Source organism: Megalobrama amblycephala, linkage group LG24 (genome assembly GCF_018812025.1).
Source record: "Megalobrama amblycephala isolate DHTTF-2021 linkage group LG24, ASM1881202v1, whole genome shotgun sequence".
NCBI classification, from domain to species: domain Eukaryota; kingdom Metazoa; phylum Chordata; class Actinopteri; order Cypriniformes; family Xenocyprididae; genus Megalobrama; species Megalobrama amblycephala.
This window is the reverse complement of record NC_063067.1, coordinates 34,696,490-34,720,701: the sequence shown is the minus strand read 5'-3', so window position 1 is coordinate 34,720,701 and position 24,212 is coordinate 34,696,490. Positions and strand designations below refer to the sequence as shown.

The following is a 24,212-nucleotide window of genomic DNA, read 5'->3' as shown; positions in this document are numbered from 1 at the left end:
ATGTGTGTGTTGATGAATGTTTATATGTGAATAAAAGCCTAAATTAAATCTGTTCATCATATAAAGTGATCAAGTCTCTTCAGAAAATTTAAACTAAACCACTCGATTCATTAATGGGAGTTGTGTAGCTGTCTATGGAGGGACAGAAAGCTCTCAGATTTCATCAAAAATATCTTAATTTGTGTTCCAAAGATGAACACAAGTCTTACTTGTTTGGAACAACATGATGGTTAATGGCAGAATTTTCATTTTTGGGTGAACTAACCCTTTAAAGTCAGCATGAAACAGAATTTGCAATAGTCTTTTCTTCCCTCTTATGACATATGAGTGAAACGGCTTCTTGAACAAGATACAAATGTAGGGACGGACTTGATTTTGTCTATCAGAAATTGATTGGCTGATTAAATGGTGGATCCCATGTAGACATGTGCCGGTATATGATATATCACGATAATGACTATGTGGGATATTGTTATCTTTGGCACTTCAAAATACCGTGAATAATAATTATTAGGAATTATTCCGATTTTTAGAATGCATTTTAAGAATACTGTTTAAAATGCACAACACCGCTGTATGCTTCATCAAAGAGGCTCGGGCACTGATGTAAACAAACAAACGAGTGAAGGAGACACGCTGAATGAAAATGCACTTTCACACTCTGACAGCAGATGGCGCTGATGCAACAGCAGAAATGCAGCGGTTACCCCGGTACCCTACAGCTACTACAATATAAATGTTATAAACAGCCGTTCAGATTTTTGCATCCGCTATCGTGTTCAAACACTTATGGCTATTTATTTTCAAACTTAAACATTTTTATATTTTAATCTGGACTACAACATGTCCTAGATATTGTTTTAATATGTTCTGATTCTTTATAGTTCAGTCACACTTTGCAATAAGGCTCCATTATTTAACATTAGTTAATTAGTTAACATAAACTGACAACGAAAAAAACTTCTAAAGCATCTTAATTTTAACATTTAATAACACTTTATTAAAATCAAAAGTTGTAACTGTATTATTTAATGGACCTAAGATAAAATGAAAAGATGTATTTTTAAACTAACTTTAACAAAGAATAATAACTTCTGTAAAAAATTGTTCATGTTAATGAATTAACTAACACTAACTAATGTAAAGTGATACCTATTGTTCTTTATCATTCTTTTCCACTTAATATTTTTGTATTACTTTATTGTATTTGTGTGTTCAGAGTTTTTTTGTTACAAGAAAAAAGTTATATTACAAACTTTTTTGCAACTTATTTGCAATATTGTGATAATACCATGCACCGTACACCAAGCTTCAGCAATTATCGCAACAAAGTTTTGATACGTCACATGACTAATCTCATGTGAGTGACAGGTTGTCCCGCCCTCGCGCCAGTAAACACATCATCAGAGTAGAGATGATGAAAAGAGAAGGGAGGGGAAGTTATTTTGATTAAAGATTTCGAGGGCACATGAATTAAAAAATAATGATGTGCATTGATAAATTATAATTGTATATTTATAATAAATATTGAAACATTCCATTAAAAAAAACAAGAAAATGTAAATTTGTGATTAGTCAGGAAAAAAAAAAAATGAATACATAAGTAAATAAGTAACTAAATAACTCTTTGTAATCATTTTTTCCAATGCAAGTAATTAAGCTTTTCTCGTTTAAGCTGTTGGTTCTTTGTTTCAGAAGCCTCTCCACAGTTCTTTAAATGAGCCGCACGTTGATTCATTTAATGAAAGATTCATCACACTGATTGAATGATTCATTAAAAGAACCATCTCAAAGGAGTCATGTGTGAATGAATCAGACTACACTCCTCATGCTGTAAGTTTGTTTTTGCATAAAGCTCACAAGAATCAGAAAGACATGCCCAGTGTCTCATCAGATTCGATACAGACTGCAAACTCACACTCACGACAGCGCCGCAATAGAAGTGATATTCGAAAATAAATGCAGGATGACAAATTTCTATCAGCATATTTCACCGTTTGTCTCCAAATACATTTTTCCAGAGATTTCTTTAAAAAACATCAACAGCAGACACCAGTCGCGCTCTGTGCGGGATGAACCCGAAGTGTAAGTGTAGACGTTCTCAGACTTATCAGAGAGGAACAAGCACGGATTGTGATGCGGTGAGGTGGGGCCCTTCCATGAGGAATCTCTCGCAGCTTCTCTCATGACAGATAGAGATCAGCTATGCATTACAGCTCCCCTCCTCGCTCACACACACACACACACACACACACACACACACATAAAGACGTGTGTATTGATGTAGGCAACAAAGCTCTGGTGCACGAGTTTGTCGTACCGATGTGCAACGAAAATCCTGCATGAGGATAAAGAGAAAGAAAAAAGGGCCGTACAGAGAAAGAGAGCGATGTGTGTGTGTGTGTGTGTGTGTGTGTGTGTGTGTGTGTCGGGGGGTGGGGGGGGGACTCCCCGTAGGCCGTGAGGTGAAAGACGCCGAGGCAGAGCAGTTATTCATTAAGACGCTGCTCTCTCTTCCTCTATTCTCTCCTTCCCCGGAGCTAAAAACACTTGTTCTCACTTCAATGGCTGTCTAACCCGGGGTGGTCTTCCAGCCCACTACCTACACCCACAATCAACACCGCAAACTGTGTGCGTATGTATGTGCGTCTGCAGATCGATTCGTTTTCATGCACACACATTAAAAACAAGAAACTTTTGATACCTAAAAATATAAATATAATTTTTTTTTGTAGCATCAGGATCATTTAAATATTATTGTGCCAAACACAAAAACAAATCAATAATTAAAACTTGCAATAATTAAGACTTACATAATGATTATAAAGACACTTCACTTCACACATTTTAGTAGAAACACACACCAACAGGACAAACTTGTTGACTAAGTGTGTGTGTGTGTGTGTGTGTGTCTTGATCGCTATGTGCAGAAGGTTTTGAGTTTCACGTGAACAGTGAAATAGTTTACAGACTGCTGCCTCAGTCCTGCTCAATTCAACATAAACACACACACACAAACGCTCTCGAAGTATAAATATCTTTGCAACTTTCACCCTCACATATATTTTAAATCATGAACATAAACATATTTTATCTTTTCGAAAGTAGCCTGTTACTAGATTGCAGCACTCTGGACATTCACTGAACCAACTTCATGTGGTTGCAAGATTTGAGCATGAGTGACACTTCAAATCACATGGTTTGTTGAGGAGAGCTGTGATTGGACTTAAAGGGTTAGTTCACCCAAAAATGAAATTTCTGTCATTAATTATTCTCCCTCATGTCGTTCCACACCCGTAAGACCTTCATTCATCTTCAGAACACAAATTAAGATATTTTTGATGAAAGCAGCATAATTACCACATTCAAGGTCCCAAAAGCTACTAAAGACAAAACAGTCATGTGACTGCAGTGGTTCAACCTTAATGTTATGAAGCAACGAGAATACCTTTGTGTGCAAAAACAAAACAATAATTTTATTCAACAATTTCTTTTCTTCTCTGTCTTTCTCCTACACTGTTTATGTTGTACATACAGTGCAGCGCTATCAGTTTCGACATCAGAACGGTGGCTTATTATTGGCCGGCTCCTGCGTCAACATCATATGCATGCGTCGTGCTGATCACATGATCAGCGTCGGCCAATACTGAGCAGGCGTTCTGACAGAACCTGGAAGCGCTGAACGTAAACAGCGTAGGAGAATGACAGGGAAGAGAAGAAATTGTTGAATAAAGTTTTTGTATTTTTGTTTTGTTTTTGCGCACAAAAGTATTCTCGTCACTTCATAACATTAAGGTTGAATCACTGTAGTCACGTTGACTATTTGTTAGTCTTTACTACTTCTCTGGACCTTGAATGTGGTAATTACGCTGCTTTATCTTGGGGATCAAATACCTCTCGGATTTCATCAAAAATATCTTAATTTGTGTTCTGAAGATGAATGAAGGTCTTACGGGTGTGGAACAACATGAGGGTGAGTAATTAATGACTGAACTCTATTTATTTAATTTTAATGAACTAACCTGGCAAACAACAGTCAAAAACTTGCAAAAAATTCCATAGACTTATACTGAAGTCGAGACCTGAGCCATATCTAGTTCCTGTTTTAACCAGAGGTGGTAGGTGCTTTTGACTTTGATGTGTGGTTGCTAGGGTGTTCTGGGTGGTTGCTAAGTGGCAATGAAATAAAATTATACAGAACATCTTAGCAGCTACACTACTGCTCAAAAGTTTGGGGTCAGTAAGATTTTTTTTTAAAGAAATTAATACTTTTATTCAGCAAGGATGCATTAAATTTATCAAAAGTTACAGTAAACAAACATATTTACAAAAAAAAAAAAAAAATCTATTTCAAATAAATGTTCTTTTGAACTTTCTATTAATCAACAAATCCTGAAAAATGCAGTACAGTCCAAAAGTTTGGAACCACTAAGATTTTTAATGTTTTTAAAAGAAGTTTCGTCTGCTCACCAAGGCTACATTTATTTAATTAAAAATACAGTAAAAAACAGTAATATTGTGAAATATTATTACAATTTAAAATAACTGTTTTTATTTGAATATATTTCACAAAGTAATTTATTCCTGTGATCAAAGCTGAATTTTCAGCATCGTTACTCCAGTCTTCAGTGTCACATGATCCTTCAGAAATCATTCTAATATGCTGATCTGCTGCTCAAGAAACATTTATGATTATTTTCAATGTTGAAAACAGTTGTGTACTTTTTTTTTCAGGATTCCTTGATGAATAGAAAGTTCAAAAGAACAGCATTTATCTGAAATACAAAGCTTCTGTAGCATTATACACTACCGTTCAAAAGTTTGGGGTCAGTAAGAATTTTTATTTTTATTTTTTTTAAAGAAATTAAAGAAATGAATACTTTTATTCAGCAAGGATGCATTAAATCAATCAAAAGTGGCAGTAAAGACATTTATAATGTTACAAAAGATTAGATTTCAGATAAACACTGTTCTTTTGAACTTTCTATTCATCAAATAATCCTGAAAAAAAATATTGTACACAAATATTTTGTACAATTGTACACATTAAATGTTTCTTGAGCAGCAAATCAGCATATTAGAATGATTTCTGAAGGATCATGTGACACTGAAGACTGGAGTAATGATGCTGAAAATTCAGCTTTGCATCACAGGAATAAATTACTTTGTCAAATATATTCAAATAGAAAACAGTTATTTTAAATTGTAATAATATTTCACAATATTACTGTTTTTTACTGTATTTTTAATTAAATAAATGTAGCCTTGGTGAGCAGACGAAACTTCTTTTAAAAACATAAAAATCTTAGTGGTTCCAAACTTTTGGACTGTACTGTATATCACAGTTTCCACAAAAATATTTCGCAACACAACTGTTTTCAACACTGATAATAATAAGAAATGTTTCTCCAAATCAGCATATTAGAATGATTTCTGAAAGATCTGAAAATTAGGCTTTATCATCACTTGAATAAATTGCATTTTAAAATATATTAAAAAACAAAACAGTTATATTGAATTGCAATAACATATACAATATTACTATTTTTACTGTATTTCTAATAAAATAAACACAGCCTTGCAAGAGACTTCTTTCAGACATTTTTAAAAAATCTTACTGACCCCAACTTTTGAACAGTGATGTACATAGCAACACCCTGACAACCACATATGGACATACTAACTACTGAGAACTACACAACGACACTGACATCTGAGAACATTGTAGCATCACGGTGACCAGTGCCACAATACTCAACTGATGCTGAAGATAAAGAACTAATTTAACAGCCCGTCACATGTTATTTACATTCACAGCTCTTTCTGAATATCTGCATCTTATCTGTTCAGCAGGTCTTCTGTTCATTTCAACCAATGTCCATGTTTATGCCAAGAGAGGGTGTTGTGCACTGCACTGTGGCACCTGACAGCACTCTGATACACAAGAAAGGATCACAAAACGCCAGCACATAAAGAACACTGTTTTCTAGAGGAGACACAATTTGTAGCACAAGTGCTTGAGATGAGAACAAAATATAATGGTCAAATGCTTGACTGATAGCACAGCTTTATCACAATTTATGGCACAAATCAGCTGTATCCATCTTACCAAAGTGTCAAAGTCAAACTACAAACTAGAAATAAAAAGTGCAGGTGGTCAAAATGTGCCATTTAGGGTACGTTTATGGTATATTTATATGACGTACTAAACACGGAAAAGTTTTTCTTTTGCATTTTTCATGTACAGACGACAACGTTGTCAAAATGAAGTTCACATGGATCCGCGGAAATGATTAAAAACGCTGTAATTTGCTTCCCAGGCCAATAGTTGGCGATGTCACTTTGTAAAGAAACACTTCGTGCCTATAGACTGAACACGTAATAAGCACACGCATTACGTCAAGATTTTTACAGATTTGAGTTTTTTGTAGTTTTCAATGAGACTATAATGCTAGAGTTTTCAAAAACTTGCACTTTGAAACCTTTTTGAAAAGTTTGCATTTTCAGACCCCCAAAACGCAGTTTTCGTGTAAATGAATGGGCAAAACACATAAAAAAGTTTTCCGTTTTTAGTAGAAATGGTCTTGTGTAAACGGACCCTTAGGCTACATCTACACTGATCCAGATACATTTGAAAAATGTTCTCTGTTTTTGATCTGATTTGGTCTTCCATCCACACTGAGACCATGTTTTTGTCCTGCAAAACAAAGCTTTTTGAAGACGCTCTTTCAAGTGGATACATTTGAAAACAGGTTTTTTCACATTCAAAACAGGTACGTTGGAAAAAGATGACGCGTTTAGTCATGTGACTCATTTTGTACCAGTATGTGCCAGCTATGTGCTATTCACTTTCACCATGTTGCTAAAGATCGTAACTTCGTGCAGATTTCATATTACATTCCTGCAAAGATAAACATTTCAAATAATAAAATTTACTCGCAATTGCAAAACATGAGTGCAGCTGTGTTTGAGACCATACATGGGATGGCGAGTGAGTGCGACTGAGATGCACCAGTAAGTAATGGGATATTTTGCTTATAAAATGATAGAATAAAAGGTTCTCTATAGAACCTTAAAGGGTTCTGTCTTCATATATAGTCCTTTTAAAGGTTCACATTATTGGGTCATTTTTTATTCATTCATTTTGTTTATTCTTAAAGATGATTTTAGCTAGGGCTGCACGATTTATCACACAATACAAAAAATAACATTGAATTCTTAGTGCGATTATGAAATCGCAAAGGCTCTGATTGTTTTTTATGCGCAGCTTGTCAGTGAAGTATGGCTCCAAATGCTGATCCATCTGAAAGCACTGCGAGTTTGAGTCACTTATAATGTACATTTGAAAAAGCAACATATTTTCAGACACGAGAAGCATTTATTAACATCCTGTCCAACAAAAGACAACATTTAATAACGTTTTTACTCTAAACTCACTTCATAACGACAGTTGAGCGTCCTTCTGTGAGATGATGTGGCTTCTTACACAGAATAATGCAGTCGTGTGTTTATTAGTCATGTTTAATCAATCAAAGCGTTTCAATCTTCTGTTTATTCAGCTACAGCTATATGAGACGTGTTATCTACTTCTGCGGCAGGGCATATTTGGAGTTTCTGCGCAAGAGCGCCCTTGGCTTTCAGGTGGAGAAGCATTTACTACTGATCACAGAGCCGTACAGCTCTGACAAGCTGCGCATAAAATAATCGCAGCCTTCGCCAAATCGCATGTGATTTAATCATGCATCCCTAATTTTAGCATTTTCCGACACTTCAGTTTGGACAACAAACTTTTGGAAAACACTAGTGTGAACGGAGGGCATTTTGAAACGAAAAGGCCATTTTCAAATGTATCTGACTCAATGCTTTAGTGACACGCACTTGCAAATGCTGAAAGCCCCTTAACATCTCCTACTACAGTCGTAAACAACAAAAGTGGTGCAAGCTGTAGACTTTCAGATGTTCAAATCAAGCAATCAGACAATAAAAGACATATAGTTGCGTAACGTTGAGGAAAGTCCCTCGCCACGGTCAGTGCTTCCATTCCATAGATCTAAAATGTAGATATAACTAGTAAAGATAAATCTAGTGAGAACCCACATTAAATCTGCCTTTATGACACCAACAAACATTTTAAAAGAGTCTAGCACCTTCCAGAATGTGATGTAGAGCTGAACAGCTTGAATCTTTAAACATTTTAGTCTTCTCTGCCAATGCCATGTTTGTCTAGTTTTGAGGATTCTGTACACTGAAAGAATGTAACTGTCCTCTGAGACATGCCATACTTTTGGACATTCATCAAATATCTCAGCCATGTGGTTGAGGAATGGAGTGGAGACAGGTCCTGAAAAGATTTCCACCCTTAGTACCTGGCCATGACCCAGAAACATCAAGGACCTTGTGTCCTTCCAAGGATTTGCAGGTTACGGCAGGAGGTTTATATAGAACTACTTCTATGTTTATTCATACCTGTTGCACATGGATGCAAGGCTGCATGAACCTGGCACGGCACCAGGAACAGAAGAGGATCCTGTGTAAAATTCCATGTCCGTGGTCCCTCACCGGCTTCATATTCTTTACAAGGATCTTTAGTGTTTTACCACTTATTTACGGGATGAAAACTACTTAAAGGGACAGTTCACCCAAAAATGATCATTTATTCACCCTAAAGTTGTTCCAAACCTGTATGAATTTCTTTCTTCTGCTGAACACAAAAGAAGATATTTTGAATAATATGGGTAACCAAACAGTTGATGGGCTCCACTGACTTCCATAGTATGGGAGAAAAAGCCACAATGGAAGTCAATGGGGTCCATCAACTGTTTGATTGCCAACATTCTTCTTTTGTGTTCAGCAGAAGAAAGAAATTCTTTTACAGGTTTGGAACAACTTTAGGGTGAATAAATGATAATTTTTGGGTGAACTATCCCTTTAAATATGCCATTTTGAAATTCATCAAGGGTAATGCATTCTTTTAAATTAAATGTACTCCACCTTTGTCCACAAAATTCGTCGTTTGAACTATCTGTCAAGCCCACGTCTTGACAAGCTTTATTTTCTAGCGATAAAATGATTAGTTATACAAGTTTATATATGTATTTTAAATCTACTTCATCACACGCCATTTACATTTTCACATCCTGCTTGCAGTTTAAATCCAGTTATTACTGGAATGGAATTTAAACACATTCTAACTGTGTGAAAAAGACCTATGTGGAAAAAACAATGTTTTGTGCTTCGTGGAAGAAGAATTGAATCAAACAGGTTTGCAATGACATTAGGGCGAGTAAATAATCAGAATTTCTTTAATGCTTCAGACAAGAAAGGCTCTGAGGAAACCAAGACAGCAACAAGTTCATAGTGTTGCAAAAACTGCAGCTAAAAGTGGTTTATATAAGGGTCAGAGCGTTTCTCTTACAGTGCAGGGTTAAACTCAGACTGATGAAGCCTGGAAGTGATGACGAGATTGACTCTCCACATCCCTCAGCAGACATTTTAACTCAAGGTGGACAACAGCTGAACGAGAGGAAGGATCTGCAATGCTAGCGGCACCAGCAGTGGGGGAAGTTCAACGAGAGCTCTGTACGGAAGTTGAGTCGAGACGTGTGCATGCTAAATCCTGAAACTGAAATGGCACAAACGGACTGAGTATTTGGAGCAAAACAACAGTGGAAGAAGATACTAGTGGAAAAATTGCAATGGGTGAGAGTAAACTACGGACACATCATGCAAAAGCCTGTGGAACAAACTAAAAAAATGAATCTGAAGAGACAACAGGAGAAAAAGCTCTGAAAGGCACGAACTGAAGAACGACAAGGAAACCGACAAACCCAACTCTGGGAAATGCCCTTGTGTTCGTTAAGGATTGGGAATGGCTTAACCCACTATTTCGCCACTTTCTAATGGAGACCGGGACAATTGTGCTTCTGTTGATGACACTTATGCAGCACATGCTCAAAAAAAGAAGTGTGACCATTTCATTTTGTGACAAAAAACCCAATTCATTTCAACTAATTATAATGTAGGTCCCACTTAGACTTTTGCTTACTCAGAGGACTAGTGACAAAACGAAATGGATAGTTCCGGTCCTCGACTATGATTGGTTGAGCCACGTTACATCAGTATTACTGCGTCTGTTTACAGTGAATTTAGAACAGCTCAAATTCACTAAATTCACTGTAAATCACGGCTTCTTGGGGATTTTTGCTTTATTTTCTCTCACACACCCATCATTTCACGTAAGAAGAGATTGGTTCAGATGTTTTGTGCTGTTTGTGACGCATCAACTTTTGGGAGACTATCCACTTTCGTCATATGAACTCCCAGAGATGGATTATATATTTCTGATAGTGCTCATCTGAAGTCAGTCAGTCATACAGGCCTACATGTGAAACAGCATGAGGGTGAGGAAATGAGAGGATTTTCATCTTTTGAGTGAAGTATTTCTTAAGTTTTTTTGAAGAAAAAAACTGGCTTCAGCAAGGCTGCATTAATTCAATCAAACATATGTGAGCCTGGACCACAAAATCAGTCATTAATAGCTAACTGCATTCTCTAAATTGTAATGTTCACATGCATTCTCTGTAAAGCTGATTTGAAACTAATTGAATCATAAGGGTCAATTTTTTTAAATTGAGATTTATACATCATCTGAAAGCTGAATAAATAATCTTTCCATTGATGTATGGTTTGTTAGGACAGGACAATATTTGGTCGAGACACACAACTATTTGAAAATCTGAGGGAGCAAAAAAATCAAAATATTGAGAAAATCACCTTTAAAGTTGTCCAAATGAAGTCCTCAGCAATGCATATCCACTCACAAAAATACATTTTTAATATATTTACAAAATATCTTCATGGAACATGATCTTTACTTAATATCAAAATGATTTTTGGCATAAAAGAAAAATCAATAATTTTGACCCATACAATGTATTGTTGGCGACTGCTACAAATATACCCGTGTGACTTATGACTGCTTTTGTGGTACAGGGTCACATATTAGAAAACAGTAATATGGTGAAATATTACTACAATTTTACATATAAATATCTTGAATTTAAATATTCATATTTTTAAATGTAATTTATTCCTGTGATCAAAGCATCATTACTCCAGTCTTCAGTGTCACATGATCCTTCAGAAATCATTCTGATATGATGATTTGATGCCCAAGAAACATTTATGATTATTATCAATGTTGAAAACAGTCGTGCTTAATATTTTCATTGTAATTCCTTGATGAATAGAAAGTTCAAAAGAACAGCATTTATGTGTAAAATAGAAACAGAAACCTTTTTCTAATTTTCTAACATAACTGTTAGTGTTTTTACTGGCGATTTCGATTAATTTAATGCCTTGTTGGATAAAAATATTAATTTCTTTTAAAAAAAAAAAAAAAGTATTTTGTCACATATACATGTTTCTTTTACCAATGCACTGCAGTTATATTTGTCTGTGAGTTTAAAAGAAAACTAATTTCTTAGATTGTGTATGTCTTTGCCAAACAAACAGGAGCTTTGAATGCCGAAGAGAGAAAAGCTAATGTGAAAAAAGACCTCAGCAACACTTTAAAAAATCTAAAGTTGAGAAAACTGAAAAGTTTAAGGCAACAAACTTCAGCAGATTTGAGTTTTCTCAACTTTTTTTGTATAAACTGAATTCAAGTTGAGAAAACTCAAAAATCTGCTGAAGTTTTCTTAACTTTTGATTTTTTACACTGAAGGCAGCTGAACAGTTATTTTACATTCATGGAGACTCTGTCCATGTAAATAAACAACTGTTTATCTCTACATTTATTTCAGCAGTTCGATCTGAACAGAACTGGCTCAAAACACCTAGTGAATTTACAAACAGTTTCAAGAGACATTACGAACCTCTTCTAACAACATGCAGAAAAACACAAACTTTGGCTCAAGTGGACTTTTGCATGGAGGCACAAATGTGAATTTACATTATTTTTGATTTCATTTGATTGCCTTATAGATTTAATCTTGAATAAAACTATTAAATATTCCTTAACCCGAGTCTTTTACAATATACGAGCAGAACAGCTGGGTGATGATTCACATGACTGTTCAATAGAAATAAACTGGAGATAAATAACATGATAAATGTGCACCACTAATACAGTATAAAGTGTTACCATCTAAGACCAGCTCATGAACTAGACGACAATCGCATCCCAAATGCTGTGCTCACTATTATTAGAGATCGAATGGAAAGACCAAGAACATCTGCCTCTGGTTAAACACTTTCGTCCGACGGGATCCCGCTACAGTCACACCCGGAGAGCCGGTGCGGAGCGCCGAAAGCGCACGGACATGGAATTCTCTCTCGCCAGCGTCCGGCGGCCGAGGTGTGCGATAGAGAAAGACATGTGCTGTGAGTCAGCTGCTCGCTAAATGAGGGCATTCAACCACATGGTCGCTGAGAAATATCCCTTCTGCCGCCTGATTGGCCGGCCTTCGGCAGGGGAGGGAGGGGCCGGCCGAGCGGGCAGGGAGGAGTCATGTGACCAAATCTAGCAGAGCGCTCGATAATGGGACCCCCTCTCGCAGCGGGGAGAGAGAGAGAGAGAGATAGCGAGGGAAAGAGAGAGAGAGAGAGCGGCCTGGACGAGAACCAAAAAAACCCCTCTACCACACACAGGCTGGGTATTGTTGCCTATTCACTGGACTCCATCTCGGGCCACTTTATCATTCAATTAGGACAGCTTTCACACCACACAGCAGAGAAAAGGGCCCTTCAATCAAACTGAAAACTTCACGCTGCCACTGGAGGGCACACAGAAAGAGACCCACAGTCCTCTCTCTACTTTCATTTCTCTCTCTCTCCTCCTGTTGTTGTTGTTCTGGACTTTGTGAAGGAGAGAGGGAGAGCGAAAGAGAGGAAGAAAGCAAGCAACAGAGGTCATTTGTTAACACCAGAGCTTCTCTCTCTCTCTCTCTCTTTCATTTCTTTCCCTTTGTTCTCTCTTTTTTTCTTCTTCTCTCTCTCTATTACTTTTGAGAGGAAATCAGCATCTACAATTTTGCAATGTTGCCGCTGGAGTGAGCTGTGGTTATCCTGAGAATACATGAAGAAACAGAGAGGAAACATTTTAAAATTGTCGCCACAGGTACGTTTGTGAGCCTGGGCTGGAAAAAGATCAATGTTGAGTGTTACTGTGGAGCATCTAATACAGAAAAACTTCACAATTTACAGTAAAAAAAAAAAATTAAAAAAAATTGTTAAATGCAAAAATAATTGTATTTTGTTATTTTATGCAGTTTTTACTTTGAATGATTTCTACCTGTCCTGACCCTTTAGTTATTTTAAATATTATATTATATTATATATTATATATTTTTTATTTTATTTCATTTTATTATTATTTTTTATTTTTTTTGTATTATTTTTTTATTTTATATTTAATTTTATTTCATTTCATTTTATTTATTTTTAATTTAATTTTATTTTATTTCATTTCATTTAATTTTATTCATTTTTAATTTAATTTAATTTAATTTAATTTAATTTAATTTAATTTAATTTAATTTAATTTAATTTAATTTAATTTAATTTAATTTCTTTTTAAATGACTTCAGCCATAGTCACATTTGTACAGTTTACATTGTTCTTACTTTTAATACCATTACTGGCACCTTATTTCTCCCACTTTCATCAATACTGTGTGTGTGTGTGTGTGTGTGTAGATATACTCCTGTGCGTGTCATTTTTGGTAATTTTTTTTATTTTTTTATCAAGTACTAGAAATTACTAGAGAAGTGAAGCACGCCTCTATAAATGGATTTCATGTATTTGTCTGTTAATTCAGTTTAAGTGTAACAGAGAGCACAGTTGCGAAGCATTAGTAATACGCATGACCATAAAGTAGTCACATCGTGATACACGACTCCTTTCATTTCATTATTTGTCTTTCCTCCTCCGCTCATTTATTTTCTGAGTGAACACAGACACCGAGAGCTTCTAGCGATTCTTCTCTCGGTCGCAGCTGAAAACGTAACAATGGATCGGGCGGACCACACACCTGACCGCACACAATGAGACGGCAACCTCCTCGCTCTCATGTGCTGCCAGGAAACATTTCTCCCTCAAACTCACATTATGTCATCAGAAATTAATCTACAACTTTAAATATCTCCCGTTTAAACACTGTGAGTCTCTCTGATTTCGAGTGTCTCTCTCACAAACTATGCACTTGCTCACAGGTCTCACGTCAGACTGAAGAAAGCCAAATTATACCAGCATGAAAACTTTTGAGTAAAAACACGCATTAATGAAGAGCTGTGGGCAAAGCTCCAGAACCGTAAAGCCAGTTTACAGAGCTTCACGATGTGAATGAGGGAGAGAGAAATAAGAAAATACTTGCCAGAAATTGTCCCTATAGACCACAAATGACAGACTGCAGATGAAGCCCCAGAATAAATAAAAAGAGACTGTGAGTGCAAGTGTGATACTAATACAAAACCTATCACCTTTTATAATACTAATTTGCTGAAAAGTAAGTGTGGAAAAAGTATTTTTGTCATTGCTTAAGGCAGGTAAGAGCCTGATTTAACAACAACAAGAAAAAAGTTAAATTAGATGACAGTTCAAAATGTGCAATGAAACTAATAAACTAATACGCTAAAAAACTGAGTTTTACTTTTAAAGAACCGCCCGTGTTAAATAGAATATAAAAATATGATAAATATAAACAATATTAAATATGATAATTAGTGGTTCAATGGATCACAAAACTCACGTTTCAAATCATATTACGGTTGTTGAGTCACACATCCAATCATTTTTCAGAGCAGCAAGAGAGAAAAAAATGGTTTAGGGCAAATATAACTTTGCTTTCCATTTAAAGCACATTTTAAGTACTTCAGAACCACAGCAAAAACTAACTAATAAAGTTCAAACATTATTAAAGGCAAGGGAACAAATGATATACTAATTACAAGCATAGATAAATACAATATAATAAAGTTACAAATACAGTAAGGTCTAACTGTAGTATTCAGGTACAGAAATGTAATAAATGTAAAATAACATTAGAGTTAAAAGTCACTGTGATTTTGCCAAGTAAGAAATATTTTGTTGATCCTGGAACAACATTCCTGTCCATAATCCTAACCCTATCCCTACCCTTAAATCCAGCCCTAACTAATCCCTAAAATCAGAGGGAACTGACAGGTGAATAACACGGATAGAAACACCTAACCCTGGCTGTGAGCCTGGAATAAACTGTAATCTGATTGGTTGATTGGAATGCTGTACTTGGTGAAATCAGATTCACCATGAATTAAATATAGATTAATGTCTGTTAAAGCTGTCGTTTGATTGACATTAATGACACGGACAGCAGCAGTATTTATAGGCTGCTGTCACTTTAAGACCTAATGCACGGATCCAATATAACGATACACATCTGAACTGTTTACATTCACATCACCGACTTTGTTTACGAGAATACTTGCCAAGCTGGGTGTTCTGACATCATTTTGTGTCCGTTCAAGCACAAGGAGATGCGAAAGGAGAATGGTGTTCAAACACTTTTCGAAACGTGCCGAATTGAGTTCTCTATCGCCTCTTCTTGCACTGGAATGGCTTAAAATCACTTAAATGTGTAAATTGGCAAGATAAAAACATGCAAATGACAAACTTTCACTCTATGATGGTTAAACTTTGCAATAATCACATGCGAACCATACGGATCAACTAAAATCCATTTAACCCCTAATAAAAATAATACTGAATATATACTATATTAAGTAAAACTATATAATGTATACAGCTTTCAAGAAAATAATAGTTTTCTCAAGACACAACTTTAAAGCTTCTTCTTTTCATAAACTTGCTCATATATATGTGTGAATAATTAAGTTTACATTTTTGCTATTTTGACTATTGCATAGTAAAGATTATTAAAGGCCAGCCCACACGTAAAAAGATAAAAATATTAGTCTCCACGCCAGCGGGCGATTACACTTTGTTCATTTTAAGCGTGCGCAAGCTTTTTAAAGCAGGATGGATTCTGATCGGCTGTCAATGTTTATATTGTCCATCAACTAGAAAAAAATTGTTCCAACGATTCCAAATATATTGTTTCTCTATCCTTATAGTTATTGTGTGAAAGAGTTTTCCTCTCTGGTGTGAAACACTGCAAGTTAAGGTGTCACACACCAGCTTCTTGGTAAATGTTTGTTTGATGGCCATTATAATTCATTTGAAAACATGTCTGTATGATTACCAACCCATCATTAGCATGCACAACTCTTTTTTTCCCAGAATCTACCGGTGAACGAAAGAATCTGTGAAAACACCTGACTCCTGACATGTGACTGAGTGACCAGCACATCTTAAACATCATTAAACAACTAAACGAATCTATACGTTCCTCTCACTGCTTTAGTTATTTGCGTGATGCAGCTCAAACAGCTATATGAATCATAATAATTATTTTTCTCCAGCCCTCTTCAGTGACTCTCTCCCTCATCATCCAGCTTTCTTTTTCCTCTGACTGAGTCATCTAATCGCGCTCAAGGTCTTCTGGATTCTCCGTATATGACTGTGCATCTCTGAGCAATGTGGCAGCCATTTGAGCTACACTAAGTTTTCAATATTTATCATCTAATTTCACATCCTTTCCATATGACTGTTTTTGATGGTTTGTTTTCTCACACAGTGTTATGATATATTCATTATATAGTTTTACTAATATAGCTGTCAAATCCTATATATGTACATTTTATATCAGCTTTTTGTGTCATACAAAGATATTTTGTACTCTTACTAATCAAGAACAGTTCACAGAGAAGACTACAAATAATGATATTTATAATAAATACTGCTGAAAATGCTAATTTACCCAGGTGAAAACAAGCACACTTCTATAATATACTTAAAGTGCTCTATTTTTGCGCACTAATTTTGTACTTAATAAATTCTTCTTTAGTACTTCTTAAGATAATCTTAAGAACATCTAAGTGTAAAAAATATATTTAGCTAACACTATGGGTTCAAATGTACTATAAGTAGTATCTAAATACATTTTTTAAATACAGAGATAGTATATTAAAAGCACATTTTACTTCATATTTCATGCTGTCTCAAAATAGCACAGTTGAGTACACTTAGATGTTCTCAAGAAGTACTAAAGAAGAATTTTTAGTATATTAAGTACAAAATTAGTGCATGAAAACAGAGCACTTTAAGTACATTATAGAAGTGTACTTGTTTTTCACCTGGGTATACTCACAGATCATAACATCATGTTCGTTTTTATTAAAATCATTAGTAAAAAGTGATGTCGTCCAAGTGGATGTTCATTCGTGAATCGTTGTGCATTATCAAACCGGCCGTGTGATCAGCCAATCACAGCGACACGTGACTTTTACGTCTGTAACTGACAGTCTCAGTGAGAACAAAACAAGCTCAAGGGAAGAAAAGGAGACATTTCTATTACAGACGGTCATTTTCTCATCCAAATTTTGACTAATTTTTTGATCCAAAGCTGATCAAACTCTGTGCCTGTCAAAAGATTCACCAGGGGAAAAAAAGGTTTTTAATGCAGTAATAACTAAATTATCAAATTTTATTGAAGTCGAAAATAGCACTGAACATAACAGAAGTTAAATGCATTAAGTCACACCAACAAAACCAACTTTTAGGACTAGATCAGATCAAAATAGCTGCTTAGATGTAACAATTACAGATTGAGGAATCATTTTCATCTGGTTTCTGGTGAGCTTCCAATATAATTTACTAATGTAATGGCACTATTTTCACTATTTTCACAGAAGCCATTATAACATCTTAACAGCGTGTATCAGCGAAGTAGTGGTATTAGATGATTACGAATTGACTGCACCGTACATTTCCTTAAGAAAGACAATAAATTCACAACAAAGATAGCAGAGAGACAGTAAACGAGTGAGAAAGTAGCTCGGAGGGGAAGAAGACCCATCTTTGGGGTGGAAAAATGGACGAGGGGGATGTGAAGGAAGAGAAGGAGGGGTTGCAGCATAAGTGGTGTTCAGTGATGGATAGACTCGGGCCTTGAAAAGCCACACCTGGCTGACTGCTTTCAAAAGCACAGCTTTGCTCACGTACAGTGGCGCGACGCGTTTCAAACATCTAGCGTCTTCTTACTATCTGAAGGCGCCGCATACTGCAAGTGCAGTCAGAATGCGTGCCAGAGAAGGGAAAAAAGACGCTCTTTTCTTGTGCGTGTGCAACTCGGTTGCGGTTTGTTTGGACTCGTTTTGCAAATCTGTCAAGAACATTAGCGTGTATTTACACATGTAGTGTTTATGTGTGGCTTTCTTTTCTATTACTCTTTGTTCGCTTCACTTGATGATCGCCTTCTCCTGCAAATAATGAGCTTGGATTTGTTTTTATACCCCTTCCGAATGCCATTTTCTACTCACAACATACGGTTTAGAGCATTCATTTGTTAGAATATTTTCTTTCTTTCTTTTTATATAGTCTTCATATGTGCTGCATATGAACGAGGGAACTGAAAATAAATACTTCAGTAATGTGTACAGTTAAGTAAAATACAGCAAATAAGTAAGAAATTCATAATAAACAATTGGATTTATGAATTTCCACACTGTAAAAACTATGCAACTTACTTTCAGGAGCTATGTGATTTGACCGTTGAAAATAATAATGTTTGTTTTAAATAACTTTTTTAAATATTAGAACTGTTGTCATATATTTTTGGTTAGAAAAACAGTCGATTAGTTTAGTTTACCACATGAAGCACATTTTTTTTAGGTTACCTGTCAAAACATTTTCACTGTGAAATCCAAACAGATTCAAATGAGTTTCTGGGAAAGTTTCAATTTAATCAACATCTTTTACTTTCTAAAAAAATCTTTGTGTAAGAGTACAATATTTAAGTCATCTTAATTTCTTGGTACTATAAGTTAACCATATCTGCAAAGTTTAAAATATTCTTATTTTAATGCAAAAACAAATATGAGGATGACCATAAATTAAAAAACATTTCTACATCTATATGCATTAATTAACACACATTTAACATGCAATCTACCGTTGTTCATTTTTAATATTGCATTTAATAATCTTTGTTAAGTAGCCCTATAATAAAAAACAGTCAAACAGATGTTCCAAACCTGAAACCTGAACGAACGATTTGTTTTTCTGACAGTTCTGACATGAATCATTTTCTGATAAGGATCAAATCTGATGTGTTGAGACGCCCTCGTGAACTTGGCCTGATTTTATCTCTCCACCCTTTTTTATGGGGCGACTGAGTGACCAGGTCAGCTACTGTTCATTCTGCCCACATAAACACTCCCCAGTGCCCATTTCAGACCTGGATTGAGCCAAAAAACAAACACGACTGCAAATACAATCCGACTCGTCGGCTGATCCGCAAGCCCACGTTATCATCACGCAACACTGCAAAATAAATAGCTATATTACAGTAACTTGGCACAAATTTCAGGCACGTCGTCGTCCCCGTTCGCTCCTCGCTGCTGTAAGTGGAGGATATAAGGACTCAGATGAGGGCTGATCCCCATTCTACACTGGGTATTAAGTAGCGTTTGTGCTCTCCAAAGCCTGTCCTACCTATTAACCCCTCTGATGTGCTTTCTCATGATAATCAGCCTGTTACCCACCGAGGAGCAAGGAATTGTGGGATGTTTTCAGAGGAGAAACCCCCCTTGATGCACATGCTCTCTCTCTCACACTGAATCAAGCACGCAAGACGCCTTTTCAGAAAGCCCATGAGCAGCGTTATGAAAAATAAACTGCTGAAACGTTCGTTTAAAACATCTACATCTCTCAAAACGGACAAAAGATGAAATGAGGTGTCAAAAAACAACAAAATGCAACTAATATTTAAGTTCTTTACTCCATTCTGCTTCGTTTATTAACGCGCAAGAATGGAAATAAATGAGATCTCATAAGCAGAGCCAATGCTGAAAAACGACACCGTCTCACACATCACGATATGCGTTTCAACATGCAATGTCAATAACAAAAGCACTGTCTCGTGACGATCTCACTTCCATTTCCTTATTATGAAGCTCGAGGCAGTGGAAGTGAGGGCCACGATGGAGCACAACCACCAAACAAGAGCGCGTCACGACCCGTTCTTTGTCAATCACTGTTAGGAAGCCATTTACAAACTCTTTATCCAATGAGCTTTCATTTAGATCATCATTTCAACACACAAATTTAGCACAACACAAACAAGAGATTTAACAAAGCAAAGCCATAATGCAGGTTTAAAGCATCAACACATATATCTGAGAAAGAGCCGTCACACGGCTACAGGTGTCTGATACAGTGCTGCAATCACTGCTGAATTAAAGATGGGTCGCATGATTTCAATTTCTGTCCCTTTCAAATCACTTCAATGAGCTCTCTCTCCACGTCACAATCATTCCCACACATTTATATACATTTTCAGCGTTTCAACTGCATTTTTCATTATTAGTAACAACATTAAAAATGTAACTTTGAATTTACACCATATTTAAAGCAACAATTAAACTTAAGTTTTCCATTTTGAGGGTGTTTTGAGCGTGTGACTAGAGTTGCAATGATCTTTACACATGATGATTTGGTAACACTTTTATTGTATAAACTATTAACTACCACTTTTCCTGCAATAAACTCTTAATATTCTGCTTATTATAGTTATTAAGGTAGTTATTGGGTAGGATAATAAGGCATTAATAAGTACTAATAATATGCATGCTAATAAGCAACTAGTTAAAAGATCCTAAAATAAAGTGTTACCCTTTAGTTTAGGTTTCAATTCTCACTATTAATAGCATTATCAGCATGCATATTACTAACTGTTTATTAGTACTTGTATTAATGCATCCCTTAATCTACCTTACTAAGCAGTAATTAAGAGTTTATTGAGGCAAAAGTCATAGTTAATAGTGAGGATTGACCCTATAAACTAAAGTGTGACCATAGATTTCATGCACATATTTGTGACCAAAGGTCAAAACTTTTTTAATTGTAGCTTTCAGTGAGCTCACGACACAGTAAACATGTTTTCATCATTCTTACAACATATTCGTGTCTAAATGAAACGGTTCGAAAGGTTTGAAGGTAAACTTGTGTTTTCAGTGCAGTGGTTGAATGTGTTGACAGTGTAAACAGAGCTCGCCATTGAACACGGGTTATTTCTCAGCAGAATGTGCCCTATATATGAGCACTATCTGGAAATGAAGAGACCAAACACACCTCAGCAGCGCTGGACACTCGTGTTTGTGAAGCAGCTCTCGATTGATCGGAGCGCACAAACAAACAAACAAACAAACAGTTTTTGCACACAAGACGACTTTATACAAAAGTCACAATCCGCCCAGGAACATCCGATCTGTGGCGAACAAATGACGAGCAGCAGATAAGCCAGAGCAGCAGATCGAGACAAACTAGACAAAAAAAAAACCCACTTGTATATTTACAGCCCAGTGAGATTTTCTCATATCAACGAGTGAACTATTAATAGACAAACGCGTTTGTATAAACTGATGTCTGAAACTCAACAGGAACGGCGCTTCGGCTCGCGTGTGTCTCCAGCACAGCCAGAAATATTCAGAAATTACTCAAAAATCAACTATTCGCACTAAAGTCGCGCTGAACACCCGCAGGCACGGCCGAGCCGATCATCGATCGATCGCGAATGTATCGCTTTGTAAACTAACTGAGCCGCGCTGAATTTATCGATGAAGTTTTGCGAGCGAACGCGCAATTAAAAATTAAATACCCGGAGCCTCAAACAATGTTTCACGAAAATGAGCCAAAAATAAATGACGTCGGCTCGGGAGAAAACATCACGGGTGTTTTTATTATGAAGCACTCTTGAATCATCTGCCATATCGATCACGAGCTGTATTCGTTCTCGGGATCTCATTAGAAAAACATGCACACATCAGCTCGTGCAGCTACATTATGAGGACTTGCAGAAAAAAGCGAGCATTGCCACCAAAAACTTTCCAGCGCCGCATTAGTCAATTTCACAAGGACCCGCCGTCACATTCCTGCACCGACTGAGCGCAAACCTACCGTGGGAGCCCCGCGCCACCGTCCCCGGCCTCTCTCCTCTCGATCTGGTCTTTTATTATTTTTTCCAATTTTTTCTCTAATTTTTCTTTTTTCGGGGCCTGAGTGTCTCGCGCTCCTCAGGCTGCAGCAGCAGAGTTATGGGGCGCGCGAGCATTGTGGGAGTGTGACGTCAGGCCACTTTCACAAACTTTTCACAGGGGCTGGTAAACTGTTGTGCGCGCGCGCGCGCTCGCGTGTGTGTGTGTGTGTGTTGTGTGTTTTCGGGGTTGTAGTTTACACACACCGTTATGATTAATGGTGGAGAGCGGATGAGGCTGAATGTGTGTCGAAAGTAAAGGCATTGAGTCAGCCGATAGTGTTGTTCAATTATTCACTGCAGCATGTTTAATGCAAGTCAACAAGCCTTTATTTTATACTGCTGTAATGCGATAACACACTTTTTTTGTGATAAATCTCTCTTAAGCGATAGTCTTTAAAGCTGGATTAAATGATTAATCGAGTGTGTTGACATAAGGAAGTGTCATGAAGGTGTTTTTCTAAATTTCTTAGCTATAATAGCCTATATACATTTTTTAAATGTATTTTTTTATTATTTGAATACAATCAAAGTAGTACCAAAATGCAGTGATAAATTATTGCACTTTTAGATTTTTTTTTTATTTAATCACAAATTAAGTTGACACAACTCATAAAACCTACAGTGGAAATGACAGAAATGATTTGTGACAAGTTAAATGGATGGAAACATTTTACAGTCTATCATTTGTACAAGTATGCTACGATTTTGTGTATTTTATTTGAGCAGGTAAGAAGTTTTGTTCTTATTTAGGCTATTGTGTATTTTTTTATGGTTTGCAAATGTAAAATAAAATGAAACATGAGCATTGGAGTCACTGTTTATTTACAGTCTTCTTTCAGTCTAATTAAAACTTCAAATATAGATTTGAGAAAAATGAAATCAATTAGAAATCAATCACAAATAAAAGGTCATGTGCAAGTAAACATACTTTATGAATTCTCTTCAAAACCTCTTTCTGTCCTGACATAGATAAAGATGTTTGTGTTGCAGTGACCATCAGATATTTACAACCATTTAAAAAGCTAAAACGAAAGGCTATTAATCAAACAAAAGTATTGAGAGGATGATGATTATGGCGAAGGCATGTCCAATTATTCTTAAATTTCAAATAAAAATCAAGACAGGCATAAACATGGTCTTCAAAAATTCAATTCTCAAATGATTATTTAACAAAATAACTTCCCTTTATAGAGGTTCAACCAAGAATGAACATCTAGAAACAGTTTGTCCTGCTTGAGCACTGAGTATGAGTGGCTGTGCTCCTGGAGAGAGTGAAGGATGAAGAGGGCAGGACGCACGTGCAGCTTCCGATGCTCCCGTTTCACCTTGTGTTTGAGGAAGAATCACTTCCAGGGCACAGCAGCCCGTTTCCTCACACCCCAGCCCCCTCCGTGCGTGTGTGTGTGTGTGTGTGTGTAGGGGGTGGGGGTCCTCTCGACATGCTCAATGCAAAGGGGCGAAACCTTTCCGAGTTTTTATGTTAAAAACAAAAAGAAACCCCTCCAGATGCGTCTCGAGCACCTGAGTGAAATTAAATGTTTTCACGAAGGTTTCAGCACTTGCTGAATGCGAATTTGTTGTGAAACTGTTCAAAAAAGACAGGGAAAATGTTTGGATAATTTGGAGCGTTAATGTCAGGTGGTTTTGAGGCGGAATTGTCGCGGGTTTGTGAGTTCACGACAGATGAGTTGTTTAAAAATATTTACGCTGCATTTTTTCTTATTAGCCTTTTGGTTTTAATTCACACTTATCCTCGACTTATATCAAATAACATTAATATTCTTGAATATCGCTCTGGAAACATATTTTTTCCCCCGACAAAAATATAAACAGAAAACTTTGAGCTTGTCGAAAAGCATAAACAGTTTTCGATGAAAGATTCTTGAGAAGAACATGATTTCACTAATAATCTGAATGGACTGTCAAAAGTGAAAATCTGTCCCTTAAAAAATACTCCTGTAAATATAGGAAATAATATACTTTATTTAGATGTTACCACATAAAGCACTTTATTTCTTTGTGAAAACATCTCTGTAACAGTTCATGCACCACATTTCATTTAGACTAATTAGATGAA

General features: G+C 36.2%; 1 protein-coding gene across 2 annotated transcripts in view; it reads right to left on the bottom strand.

Annotated features, from left to right (window-relative positions):
* The window catches only part of plagl2 (pleiomorphic adenoma gene-like 2), a 56,382-nt gene extending 34,011 nt beyond the window's left edge, over nucleotides 1-22,371 (bottom strand). For both annotated transcript variants that reach the window (XM_048178852.1, XM_048178853.1), the window contains exon 1: nucleotides 22,057-22,371. The gene's annotated coding sequence lies outside the window, so the exon portion shown is untranslated. The remainder of the gene's footprint in view (nucleotides 1-22,056) is intronic.
* Nucleotides 22,372-24,212: the final 1,841 nt, after the last annotated feature.